The sequence below is a fragment of the Erinaceus europaeus genome, chromosome 16 (assembly GCF_950295315.1).
Source record: "Erinaceus europaeus chromosome 16, mEriEur2.1, whole genome shotgun sequence".
Taxonomy (NCBI): domain Eukaryota; kingdom Metazoa; phylum Chordata; class Mammalia; order Eulipotyphla; family Erinaceidae; genus Erinaceus; species Erinaceus europaeus.
In genome coordinates this window covers 40,954,090-40,966,691 of record NC_080177.1, presented here as the reverse complement: position 1 = coordinate 40,966,691, position 12,602 = coordinate 40,954,090, and the positions used below count along the sequence as shown (strand labels likewise).

The window sequence follows — 12,602 nt, the reverse complement described above, 5'->3', positions numbered from 1 at the left end:
AGTTCCAAAATAAGTAACATCCATTTGTCTGTATTAGTCTTTATATTTTCTTGCACATTTTTTCTATAGTCCTGCTTCTCTTCTTAAGTCACACCAACTACTTCTGAGTGTTCTTCCCCACCCCACCCCCCTTTTTTTTTTTCCTCTTCACTCTCCCAATCCTGATAAAATTGGAGTTTAGAGCACTTTGGTCATCTTCCTTTAATATTTATGATTCTTCCTTTAATATTTCTGATTCTGGGCCAAAAATTTTTATGGAGTACAGAAGGTAGAAGGTCTGTGTAACTGCTTCTCTGCTAGACATGGACATTGGCAGGTCGATCCATACCCCCATCCTGTTTCTGTCTTTTCCTAGTAGGGTAAGGCTCTGGAGAAGTAAAGTTCTGGCAAGATCATCTGCCTGTGGGAGGTCAGGATGGAATCACAGTAACATGTAGAATTTAGTGGCTAAATAACATTAAGATATAAAGTACAACAAAATGTTTAGTAAACAAAGACAAAAAAGTAGAAATATATCCAATGAGAATAGGGATGCTAGGGTGGAAAGAAGGTAGGCTGTCTACTTTAGGTATGTTCATAGGAACCTAGGACCTTTATAACCTTTGCTTGAGCTTGATAGCTAACGTGGAGGTGGACTAGAAATATTATCTGGGAGGATGGTGTTATAGGGGAGAATAGATTTTGAAAGATGGGTTATAAGAGAGAATGGCTCTCAAACTTGAAAAACTGTATAAATACAGTTAACAGTTTACCACATTGATCTGACATGGGGCCTGTGCATATTCCTATTTAGCACAGGAGCCTGGATAACCTCCGGGTCCCTGTTAATCTGAGCTCACAGTCCATGGTCACAACTGGGAATATTCTAGGTTGCAATATTATGGGACCAATCCTCCTTGAGTAGCAGAGTTGGATGATTCAACCACCCTTTAGAGAGTGGAAAAAATCCTTACCATTGCTAGTTTATATGCAGGTAAGGTCCTAGAGAGGCCCACAAAAGGGCTAATGAGGACATTTTTTATGGAAGTAACCAGTTTAAGTAAAGAAAGGGAACTGTTGAAAGTCTATGGCTGGGGTTGGGTGGTGGCGCACCTGGTTGAACGCATATGATACAGTGCACAAGGACCCAGGTTCGAGCCCCCAGTCCCCACCTTCAGGGGGAAAACTTTGTAAGTGGTGAAGCAGTGTTGTAGGTGTCTCTCTGTCTCTCCTTCTCTATCACCCACTTCCCTCTCTATTTCTGGCTGTCTCTATCCAGTAAATAAAATAAAGATAATATATATATTTTTAAAGAAGCCTATGCCCAAAATGTCTATGGGAAAATACAAGGATTCTCTTACTAGGACACTAAATGATGAGGTGACATGGTCCAAAATCATTTGAACCTTTAACTCCTTTAAAATGAGATAAAATATTTGAAATACTTGGTAAAGTTCTTGGCACTTCTAAGTACTTAACATATATACTACATATTTCCATTCATCCATCTATCCATATTTTGAAGCAAAGTCACATTCCATTCTATCCTATGGACTACAAATTCTTGGCAATATATCCAAACTCCAAAAAAGTATCCAGTGGCTAGGTGGACTAAAATGTGGAACCTAAGCTATTTGGGATACTTTACTTCTCCCCATCTGACTTCTTATACTAATCTTTGGTTGTTGTTTAACAAGTTACTACAAACCTCAGAGTGTCCTACAGTACCCCATTATTATGTTGCAGTTTCTGTAGATTAGAAGTCCAGGTGTAATCATGAGAATAATAATCTGCCTTTGTCATGTTCTGTCAGTTAGAAGTAATCACAAGTGTCACATGCATTCAAAGGAGGGAATTCTGAAACAGTGTCATCTACTCATAGGGAGGAGGGTTCATTTTATAATTCTCCCTGTCAAGCTTGTTCAAGTTGGTTTGTGTAGTACTCATATTCCTGATATAGTTGACTACTTGGATATCAGATATTTCATGTGATGAATGGATGCAAAAAGTATGAATTCTAAGATCTTTAGAAGGAGAAGCCACACAGTAGTGTCGTAAGTAATCTCATAAATAACTCATCTTTACTAATGCCACACACCAATGTTGTAAGCAATCTCATAAATACCCAACATGTACTAAACTCTTGAGATGTTATTGCCTACTGATGACAATAAGCAAGGGGAGTTTTTGAAATAAAATTGTCCACTTAGAAATGTTAGAGGAAGATGACTAGAGGGCTCTGAACTCCAATTCCATTAAGACCCAGTGAGAAAAGAGGATAAAAAGGAAGGACATGCAGAAGTAGCAATAGGTATAGGTATGAACTAGAAAGGAAGATAAGGTAGGATCATAGGGGAAAATTGGCAAATATATATAAATATAGATAGCTACAGAGATAAAAGACAAACCATATCTGTGACCTTGGGAGAACTACTGCAGTTTTCAGTGGATGGAATGGGGACACAGAACTCTGGTGGTGGGCACAGTGTGAAATTATACCCCTCTTATCTCATAATTTTGTAAATCAATAATAAATCTCTCATAAAAATTTTAATTCTTCACCCAGTTGAAATAAATAATCCTTAAAATATATTTTAAAAGTTCTTAAAACTTTTCAGGACTCTGAGAGGGAATCTTATTTTTGGCAGATACCATTGTGGACTGAGTTTCTACTCTAATTGACAAGATATCTTAAAGTTTTGCTAGACTTAATATTGGTAGAATCCTCTTACTAAGCGCCATGAAGTGAACTCCTGTGTGTACTGTCATGGAATAACAAGGGGTAATTCATTCTCTGTGACTTCAGAGATTCAAGAGAGAAGACCCTGAATGGATTGAAAGAAACACAAAAAGAAATTACTTAAAATTAAGTAACAGATTTTTCAATTTCTAGAAGTATCACTTAAAAAAAAAAATCCAAGGAGCTAAACTTCCCCCTAAACACACACACACACACACACACACACACACACACACACACACACTTCCTACACCTCTATGTATTTTTTTTATACAAAGACTTCTGAAGTTTTATATTCCAAGATTACCTCCAGATGGTTTGAAGTGTTCTTTCTTAGCCTTCTCCCAGTGGCATTACTTTTCTTACCTGGGGAGAGGTACCACAGAGATCAATGCCAAAGGACATTATTGAAAACATTGAACCAGAAGGTATACTCCAGGCCACTGAAAGCATCTGCTTCACAAATGTCAAGTTAGGGGACATCACCAGATGTTAGTGTTGAAATACCATTTAGAAGACAAACATTGACTTCAGGGGTCATAGGTCACCTAAACAAAGAACCAGACTAGCAATGAGGCTCAAAGTGAGGGCACAAAAACTAGATTCATGTGGTCATGATTTTGTGTTCTAGTGTACAACTCATCAGACTTTCTGGGACTATGGAAACTCTCTGTATTGAATCTGCAGCTTGGATTTAGAGTTCTATTTGGTATAATGTTGGCTAGGAGGAGAAAACAGGGAAGGCAGAAAATTATAAGGTAGGCACACACAAAGAGACATGAAAATACTTTCTCTTTTTTATGTGGAACCTCAGCGATCAATGAAACATAATTTAAAAAACCACTACAAGTGAAGAGTATTTTTTTAGGGAGTTATACCCTTGCTGTAGAATTGGAGTTATTCCTTCTTTGTACTGAAGATAATATACAAATAACTTCTCTAAAAGTGAAAAGATGATCCTTTGCCATTGTTGTTGTTTAATGCTTTTTCATATTCATTTCTCTATCCAGTTTGGAGACCAGCATTTGTGAACAGGTAGAGAGGATGTGTTTCTCACCATTCTTTTCTTTTATTCTGTCCAAGTCACACATTCTTACAAGCTTATAAATTTGAAACAATTTTTATAAAAGTCCATGTAATATTCATCTGGTTGTGTTCAGATTGTAGGTAGGAGTTAGGCCAATGCGAAGACCAAGGATAGAAAAAAAATAATGAAGTGTCTGGTTTTTTCTTCAACTTCATATATTAAATGATACTATGAAAGACCAACAAGATTCTGACTTGATGATGAAATGCCTTAACACCAAATTAGGAATTTTGAGATTCTTTTTTTTTATAACATTTCCCAATATTTGTTATACAAAGAGTAGTGAAAATATTCTATCTTAAGTGTTCTGTCCTGTATCCGGGTAACACCCTCCTAAGGAAAAAAAATGTTTGATGCAGTGCAAGATAGAAGAGAATTATAAAAAAAAAATTATTATCCATTAGGTATTTTCACAGACCTACAAAGAATATGAGGTGGTAAAATCAATAAAAATGCATTCTCCTTTTTTACTCTTCTGGCACATAATGATACTTTCCCAGGTGAGAAGATTTATAAGAGTGATGGCAGTGTATTTGAAATGTCTTTAATTTTGCTAGAGCATTTTTTTTCTGAAAAACTTTGGACTGTCAATGTTTTTTTTTTTCTACTTGAGAGAAAGCTGAAGGATTTACTAGTTGTGTAACTTTACAAGCACCTAGCAACAAGACAACGAGCAATGTGAGAACAGAATACTCAAGTTTTCATGACTGACTTCATCAGAAGAAACTGCAATTACACTGTCTGTTTTGCGTCTCCCAGGATAAGGCTGATGACTCCTGTTAACTTCAGGATGACTTTAGTCACTGGGGAAGGATGAAGAACAGTCTACCATGCAGGATACAGAGCTGGTATTAAGTATACAAGGCCTGTGAAATCACTATTTCAAATCACAGAACTGCCTCTTCAAGTTGAAATGATTTGTTTTTCTCAGAGATCCAGTTCTCTGTATTAAATTAGAAAGGAAATTTACATGTACAGCATCTACTAATCCTATTTTTAGGGTAAAAGGGTCCTCTGAATTTTCATGGGAAAATGACCCTCATTCACTATTAAACAATACCTCCTAAGTGAAACTGAGTCTGTGATGGTCCAAGGTTAACCACCCAGGAAATTACATTACTATTTTTTTTTATTTTTTTCATTTTTATTTATTTTCCCTTTTGTTGCCTTTGTTGTTTTTTTATTGTTGCTGTGGTTATTATTGTTGTTATTGATGTCGTTATTGTTAGATAGGACAGAGAGAAATGGAGAGAGGAGGGGAAGATAGAGAGGGGGAGAGAAAAATAGACACCTGCAGACTTGCTTCACCGCCTGTGAAAAGACTCCCTGGCAGATAGGGAGCCAGGGGATAGAACCGGGATTCTTTTTTTTTTTTTCCTCCAGGGTTATTGCTGGGCTCTGTGCCTGCACCATGAATCCACCGCTCCTGGAGGCCATCTTTTCCCCCTTTTGTTGCCCTTGTTTTTGTAGCCTCGTTGTGGTTATTATTATTGCCCTTGTTGACGCTATTCGTTGTTGGATAGGACAGAGAGAAATGGAGAGAGGAGGGGAAGACAGAGTGGGGGAGAGAAAGATAGACATCTGCCGACCTGCTTCACCGCCTGTGAAGCGACTCCCCTGCAAGTGGGGAGCCGGGGGCTCGAACCGGGATGCTTACGCCGGTCCTTGCGCTTTGCCACATGTGCTCAACCCACTGCGCCACAGCCCGACCCCCAGAACCAGGATTCTTAAACACCACGTGCGGTTATCCTGCTGAGCTACCGCCCCACTTCCGGAAATTAGATTATTCTAACTGCTAGTGATTGGTCCAGATATGTACATGTAGCCCAACTATAATAACAGTGACATAATTCTTATAATAGTTTTTTTTTTTGAAAAGCAGAAAATATTTTTAGAAAGGGCTGTTGAAAGACTAGAAAACTGACCTGGAGTTTCTGAATTCCATTTTGCTACTACTGGGTTGTCAAGAGTCATGATGCATATTCACACAGATAAAATAAATAGAAAAAGTACTTTATGACTTTTTCAACAGCCCAAAATACTGGGGGGTTCTATGTGAGAATGAAGCCAGAATAGAAGAGAACTGAATCAGGACATGAAGAGTCAACTTCCTGAAAAAGTGAGTACCTACATTCAGCTATAGCTAAGGTCAGAATGTCATTGGATATTTACTTTAAGAAACCGATAAACTTCCCATTTATACTTGAAATAGTCTGAGTTGTTTTTACTTTCCTGCAACAAAGAGAGCCTTGAATAATGCATGCCCAAGAAGAAGGGAAAAATTAAATATCCTCTTTCACATTTTTCTGACATTTTAATTTCATTTTTGTATTAACATTTCTATTAAATCATTTTATTTTATTTTATTTTCCTTATTAAAGTCAAACCCAAATTCTCTTAAAAAAAAAAAAAGCTGTTGGAAGAAAGTCTTTACACTGGGAATCTTGACCCCTGAAATTCTCTTTTCTCCTAGAGATTTCTTGTTCACCCTACTGCAGTAGTAACTCACTAAAAAAAGAAAAGCAAAAAAAAATTCTCCCTTTATAAACACATGTCCAGGTTCTGCAAGGTTGGCAATAGAAGTAGACTATCCCTGTTGGAGAGACCAGATGGACCACATAGCCCCAGAGCCTATTCCTTGATGTTTGTCTTTCATTGATATTATTAAAAGAGTCATTATGTTTCTTCAGAGACTTGTGTTGAGCAGATGAGGAAAATGGACAACCCCCTCTTGCTTCCCTTGACCTACTTCATATTAACTCAGCAATTATATATATATTTATAATTACACAACCTTTTCCCTTCCATTGACTCTAATGAAGCCAGGCTGGGCAGAAGAAACAATTGCTGCAATGACATAATCCTATGCTGCTCTGATCCCTTTTCCCCTTCTGTTTGTTAGGTAGTTTCTTCATTTGATTTCTTACTTAAGGATTATATGCTCAATTTAACCTTTAATACATTTCAGTGATTAAAGTATATAGTGTAGACAGTGTTTCAAATAATGCTTTGGAGAATACTGCTTTAATTTTAAACTAAGTTCCAATGCACACTATTCCACCGTAAAATAGACTATAACAGCTTCTTGATAGGATAGCATTCTTGGTGTTAAAGATGAATATGTGGTCACATGAGATACTTCCTACTTTGAAATAACTGGCCATGTCAGTACAGATTTTTTTTCTGAAAGTACTAATATTGGAGACAGAACAGGCAAGTATGTAAAGAAGTTTCCTCCTTTCTATTGTTTATTCTATGGCAATTCTGAAATTAGAATTTCATTCTTGAACATGTATGTATGTATGTACACTGAAAATCCTAGTTCTGGAGTATATCCAAGTTGAAAGCTACTGTACCTTAACTTTAGATTTTGAGGAACTGAGAGAATCAAATTGTACCAATCCACTGTTAGTTTATTGAATAAAATGTTGATTCTTGATTTAATTCCATAGTCACTTTGATTGTACATTGCTGTATCACAAGCTGTCCAAATACTCAGTGGTCTTTAATTTCTCATGAGTTTATGGATTGTGTAGTACTTCTTATTTGGTAATGTAGCAAAGACACAAGACCAGGTGGAAGATCTCATATAGCCTCACTCTTACAGCTGTAAATTCATACTGACTTCGGATTAGGAGTTCAAGTAGGGCTATCAATCATGGTTCTTAGTTTCTATGTGGAGTTTTGAGCTTCCTTAAAGCAAAGTAACTTGCTGGTGAGTGAGGTTTCTTTAGTTTCCATGTTGATTTTGAGGTTTACTTAAAGCAATGTAGCTGAGTTCTAGGAATATGCATTCTTCAAGGCCAAGTTTTAACACTCAGAGTCTAATCAGTCTTTGTGAAAGCGTATAACATGGACATAGAGTTAGTATGTGATGATATGGCATAAAAGTCTAAATTCTGAGATGTGTGATTCTGCCATACTACAATCCCAGGTCTTTATGATAAAGGTCCTCATAGCTGGGGTCCATCTACACAGAGCATAGCAGATAAATGACAGCTATCATATTCTTATATGTCTGAGAGTTTTGATGTCTGATGCATCCTTCTCTCAGACAATATCCTCCTTAACAGGTTTGAACTTGTAGAATCCATGCCTGCCAGAGGTTATATTATAAAACTATACTGGAACATTTTTTACTTTCTTTTACTCCAGGTTATAAGGAACCTAGAATAGCTAAACCTGATTACTGATGTAAAATATTCCCCTTCCGTGTGGGCAAAGAAAAAACCTTAAAGCAATGACAAAAAAAATTACACATATATCTCACAAATTTTTTAGTGCCTACAATGTGTTTTTTGTCTTTCTTGCTTTTATGAGGTGCTGAGGATTAAATCCAGTGCCTCACATATGCAAGACATGAGGTTTATTGTTAAGTCACCTTCCAGGTTCTGATGTAGACAATCTTTATACCAGAAATTGTCTCAACCTAGGACAGACTAAAGGAAAAAAAAACTTACAAGGTAAGGAAAAGGAGGCATAGACTCAACCTTCACAAGCTTAATATTTTTGCCTCAGTCCCTATAGAACACTAAGAACAGAATGTTAGAAATAACAGGGGTGACAAGCTAGACAGCATAATCAATCTATTTAGAGGAGTTTAAAGGCAGTTTTTAAACAAGACTTCAGGGATGGAGAGATAACTCATCTTGTAGAGCACATACACTACCAATCCCAAGGTCTTAGGTTCAAGCCCCTGGTCCCACAAAGGAGCATTATAAGTGGCACATGGAGGTCTCCATGGGTGACAAAGTAGTATTGTGGTATTTCTATCTCTCCTCCCTTTCAATTTCCCTCTTAAAGGAAAGAAGAAAGGAAGAGAGGAAGAAAGAAAGAAGAAAGAAAAAAAGGGAGGAAGGAAGGGAGGAAAGGAGGGAGAAAATTCCGTCTAGGGATGCTGCTCAGCAGTAATACTGTGCATGCAAGAGGCTCTAGTACTAAATTAAAAGAAGGAGACCCTCCTCACCTACTTCCTATTATACTTCCCTCAGTCACTCCAAAGCTAACCTTATTAAAGTAAGGACTACAAAAGTTGAATAAGGGCAAGAGACTGGCATACTTTAAGGATGACTCTTTAGGCACTATTAGGCCACCCCATCAGCCAGGGCTCTATTCGTGGAATCCTGGGGTTCCCACACAAACACAACCTAGATCTCAAATAGATCCCTCTCTCCATTATCACTGGTCATCTCCATCAGGAACAGCATAATGAACCCCTTTGGGGGTCCCCATAGGACCTTGCCTTCAATGTGGATCAACAACAGTAGAGATTGTTCCATCCTCTGAAGGAAGGTACTCTTATCTACCACCTGAAGAAGATGGGTCCTGAAGTTGGTGCAGCTCAGAATGTTCCTACTAATGACCACAGAATGCAAGTTCAGTACAGGGATGTAGAGGTTACACAGGCTCCTATACTGAATATGGGCCCCAGATCAAATCAATGGGGTTTACAGTCAACAGTATTTATATACTTTTCCCATACTTGGAAGCTACTCTCTTCTCTGATGCAGCTCTCTAGCTCTTTTTTCCAGCCATGACATCATTTCCCCAGACAATAACCTGGGTCCACCTGCATACCAGATGTGAGGCTCAGGCAAAAATTAATAAAGTCATGGGCCCTTTGGAATATACCTAAAATAGACCTACTAGCTATTTCCAAAACGGAGACCCCAAATCATTATCTGCAATATTCCAGCCTTTAGGTTCATGAATAATCAACAATTTGTATGGCTTTATATGTTATTTGCTTTTCAGCCACCAGGTTCCAGATGCTAGCATGTTGCCAACTAGACTTACCTGGACAGATGACCCCACCAATGTGTCCCAGAGCCCAGCTTACCCAGAACCCCACCCCACTAGGGAAAGAGAGAGACAGGATGGAAGTATGGATCGACCTGTCAACACCCATGTTCAGTGGAGAAGCAATTACAGAAGCCAGACCTTCCATATTCTGCATCCCATAATGACCCTGGGTCCATACTCCCATGGGTTTAAAGAATAGGAAAGCTATCAGGGGAGGGGATGGAATCCGAAGCTCTGGTGGTGGAAATTTTACCCCTCTTATACTATGGTCTTATCAGTGTTTCCATTTTATAAATGAATTAATTAAAAAAATTTTTTTTAAGTTTCTTCAAATTATTATGTAAATAATACTAAGTTTTCCCAGTCACTGACCTTAGTGGACATAGGGCAAGTCTGTATGTGTAAACATGTAGATATAAACATATGTATACAAAATGGATGGTCTCAAGATGATTGTGCCAAGTGAAATAAAAGGTGAAAAACAACTATCAGAAGGTTTGCTCATATGTGAAACAGAGATAACTAAAGCCAGTGACTTGCAAAAAATTAGTAATAAATTGCCTCAGACTTTTGGTAACTATGCTAGTTATTAGCTAGGAGGCACAGTATGTTGGTGATAGATGCAGTGACTTATATACACATATACAAGTATAACCTAAAAACTTGTAATTTGAGGCTGCTGGGAGTTGATGCACCTGGTTAAATACACATATTACAGTTCTTAAGGTCACAGGCTCAAGCCCCTGGAGGAAATTTCATGAGCAATGAAGCAGTTCTACAGGTGTTTCTCATTCCTTTTATCTTCTTATCTCCCCCTTCCCTCTTGATTTTTCTCTCTCTGTTCAATAAATAAATAAAATACAAAAAATAAATAAATGTTATATAAATAAATACAATTATATAAAACTTGCAATTATGCAAACTACTATTATGCCATTAATAAGAAGAATAAATATTAAAATATATGTAGACAAATTTTTAGAAAGTATCAGTCACAATCAGACAATAATGAATCACTAGTCAGAAACTTGTAAAAACTGCCACTGAAATAGAATTATTTCTAAAATAATTATAAGTTTCAGTGTCTTAAAGAATTTGAATGATTTTTAAGAGCTTTAAATATAACTTATTCAAAACAAAATAAATGCAGTGCAGTAGTTAGGGTGATTCTAAATTCTAAATAGCTAACTTTCAAATACTAGTGGCTAATGCAATAAACACTTACTTCCTCACAGAAAATCTAGTTGGCATGGCAAAGGTTGGATGTTATGTGCTACATAGCTCTTCAGGGATCCATATGGGCAAGACTCTATCATCTTTGATCCACAGCTATTGAAAGTGCTTTGAATATCAACATCCAACTGGTACATAGGAAAAGACTTATGGTAAGGATTCTGAAATTAGAGTATTTACCTTCAATCCTCCTTCCACAAGCCAGAAAGAATTCAGTGAGCCTTGCTAGCTCATAAAACTCATTCTGTCCTATCCTTTGTTCTCTAGAAAGTGCTTCCCTGAATTGGGAGGGAAAAGTATCCATTGATTCAGTTCATAAAATCCAGTTTCCTAGGCTAGTAATTAGCTCAACTGGACAGTGCACCACTTTTGCCATGTATGTGATCCAGATTCAAGCCTGGCCTCATCACATTGGAGGAAGATTTAGTGCTGTGATATTTTCTTTCTCTCTCCCTTTTTCTCTGTCTTTCACTTAAAAAAGTCAGCATGGGAGGTCAGGTGATAGTGCAGCGGGTAAGCCACATGGAGCAAAACTCAAGGACCTGAGTAAGGATCCTGGTTCAAGCCCCCAGCTCCCAACCTGCAGGGGGTTCACTTCACAAATGTTGAAGCAGGCCTTCAGGTGTCTATCTTTCTCTCTCCCTCTCTGTCTCCCCTCCTTTCTCAATTTCTTTCTGTCCTATTCAACAACAATGACATCATTGGCATCAATAACAATAACAACAACAACAAGGGCAACAAAATGGGGGAGAAATGGCCTCCAGGAGCAGTAGATTCATGGTGCAGGAACTGAGCCCCAGCAATAACCCTGTAGGTAAAAAAAAAAAATAGAAAGAAAAGAAAATAATTTTTTTTAAGAAGTCAGCATGTAGAAGTGAAGAATCGGGGTTCCCAGAAGATGGCAGACTGAGAAGCTGCTAATGCCTTGAGCTCTGACCATATCTTCTGGAAACAGTAGGATTTTCTGCCTTCAGTAGGCCGGTCAATAAGGGGTCCTAGTAGTGACAACAAGGAGGTGACTATAACTTAATTTGGGTTAAAAAATAGAGTAGAAAAAAAGGGAAAAAATTTTTTTCTTTTAAATTATTAATCCCAAAGCACACCTCCTTCCCCTTACCCCCCCATAACCAGTCCCTGGGGACCAGCTCCTAGCAGGCTCCCCTGCTGAGCTTCTTTCTTTACCAAGATTCCTGTCCCACCAGGGAGTATCATTCATTCTAAGTCTATTCTCTTCTGAAACCTCTGGCCTTTTTTCTTTCTAAGTAGCCAACCCCCCAAAACCCACCCTGCATAACTAATTAAATAATTAAAAATAAATAAATAAATAACTCCTTTCACCGCTCTTTTATTACTATTCTTTTTCTTATCTTTTTCTTTTCTCTCTCTTTCTTTTTTTTTCTTCTTTTTCTCATTCTTGTCATCCTTTCTTCCTTAATCCTACAGCTTCCAAAGCCACAGGCCCCATCCTCCACACCACCAAACAGTGTGCTTTCACTGAATCACTGATACACGTTTGGGAATTATTTGGGGGAAGAATTCTGACTCAGAGTGGAGTCTCACTGCGAGTATCTCTGCTCAACTTCCCTTCCTCCATTAACTACCCCTAGAATATACAGTGGATAGTAGATTTGCATAACTGTCTATTTCAGCTATCCTTGTATAGTCCTGAGGTTTTGTTTTTCTAATTTTTTTTTCTTTCTTAACAGTCAGCTGCCTCTGATCACGAGGTTTGAGGAAATCTGGGACAGGGTTTTTTTTACC

At 37.8% G+C, this 12,602-nt stretch overlaps 2 long non-coding RNA genes across 2 annotated transcripts; one reads left to right on the top strand and one right to left on the bottom strand.

The window, feature by feature from the left end:
• Positions 1-205: 205 nt before the first annotated feature.
• LOC132533341 (uncharacterized) lies at positions 206-3,148 on the bottom strand. Its single transcript, XR_009545216.1, has 3 exons — positions 3,086-3,148; positions 2,712-2,804; positions 206-447 (listed from the first exon to the last, which is right to left on the bottom strand). It is a non-coding gene; the product is annotated as an uncharacterized LOC132533341 (long non-coding RNA).
• A 240-nt stretch (positions 3,149-3,388) lies between these two features.
• LOC132533340 (uncharacterized) lies at positions 3,389-10,989 on the top strand. The gene is made up of 3 exons (XR_009545215.1): positions 3,389-3,477; positions 5,839-5,925; positions 10,844-10,989. It is a non-coding gene; the product is annotated as an uncharacterized LOC132533340 (long non-coding RNA).
• Positions 10,990-12,602: the final 1,613 nt, after the last annotated feature.